Below are 1203 nucleotides of genomic sequence, written 5' to 3'. Positions count from 1 at the left end.
AAGAGTATGACCCAATGCTAATAGACTGCGTGGGGAAGCCCAACAAGGCCTATGCAGTTTCTTCTTGCCCTCTCTGTTGTAGCATTTCTTCCTCCTAGGTATGGATGAGGCAGGACCCCTCTGGAATGACAGTCTTCTGACCTAATATTGCACAAGGATAAGACAGAGAATTTCTTTATGGCCAGCTCCTAGCCAGAACAGTAAAGAAAGGTTACAGTAATTATTCTAGTTTTTATGGCTGGCTTTGGAAAAGAGAAGTTCTAGTTTCTATGACCCACCTTGGGGAAGAGGAATTCTGGTTTCTATGACTTGCTTCAAGACAGAATGAAGGGTAAGAGACAGCAAGGCAGAAAATCTAAGAGACCTTGGTTCTGAGATTGCTTCTGAGGCCTTCTGACATCCTTTAATTTGTTGCTTCTCGACATTTTGGCTAAGATCAAGTGTAGTATCTGTTCTTATCAGTTTAATATTTGATATGTCCTCTATCCAAGGGCAATATATTAAATGGATTTTTGGAGCAGGGAGATAGAATAGGAGCTTGCTCCATTCACTCCACACACTGACTTGGTATTGCAGTACCTCCAGGAATGATGCAACCCTCCAGGATATTTTTATTTTTAATCCTTTAATTTAAAGTGCTCAGCATGCCAAAGTGCCATACTTTGAAGTATCACTTTCTGAGCCCCAATAGAAGTATAATATAGTAGTTAAAAACAAAGGCTCCATAGTTAGCCTTCTGCCCATTACTCACCAGGTAATCTTGGCACACTAATCTCTCTGACTCAGGTTTCCTATATAGAAACTAGACATAATAATCTCCCTATCTCCTAAGTCTTTTTGCAAGAACAAAGTATAAAAATATAAGTAAAATGTCTACCATATAACAATAGCACAAGAAGTCACCAGTATTGTTTTTATTATTTGTATTGCTTTTGTTGTTATCACATAGCTAGTGATCCAACACTAGCTATGTGATAACGCCAGCTGTGTGGCAAAGTGGAGACACACATCCATGACCTGAAAGTCATACTACCTACCTCCAACTTTCAATAAAGAGAGTGGGAACTCTGGCTGTCCTGCTCTCCCAAATGAGAAGCAAGCTATCCCATGATGTGTGGTCTAGGGTTCCTCATTAGACTGCTGTTGTTCTTCTTCTTCCTCCTCCTCCTCCTTCTCCCTTCTCCTCCTCCTCCTCCTCTTCTT

The 1203-nt window shown here is 40.7% G+C and overlaps 1 non-coding gene across 1 annotated transcript; it reads left to right on the top strand.

Annotated features, from left to right (window-relative positions):
• The first annotated feature begins 410 nt into the window (after positions 1 to 410).
• Positions 411 to 601, top strand: LOC112209387 (U2 spliceosomal RNA). The gene has a single exon (XR_002944121.1). It is a non-coding gene; the product is annotated as a U2 spliceosomal RNA (small nuclear RNA).
• Positions 602 to 1203: the final 602 nt, after the last annotated feature.

Source organism: Pan troglodytes, chromosome 4 (genome assembly GCF_028858775.2).
Source record: "Pan troglodytes isolate AG18354 chromosome 4, NHGRI_mPanTro3-v2.0_pri, whole genome shotgun sequence".
Lineage (NCBI taxonomy): Eukaryota > Metazoa > Chordata > Mammalia > Primates > Hominidae > Pan > Pan troglodytes.
Note: the sequence above shows the minus strand (reverse complement) of the source record. Positions and strands in the feature narration are given on the sequence as shown.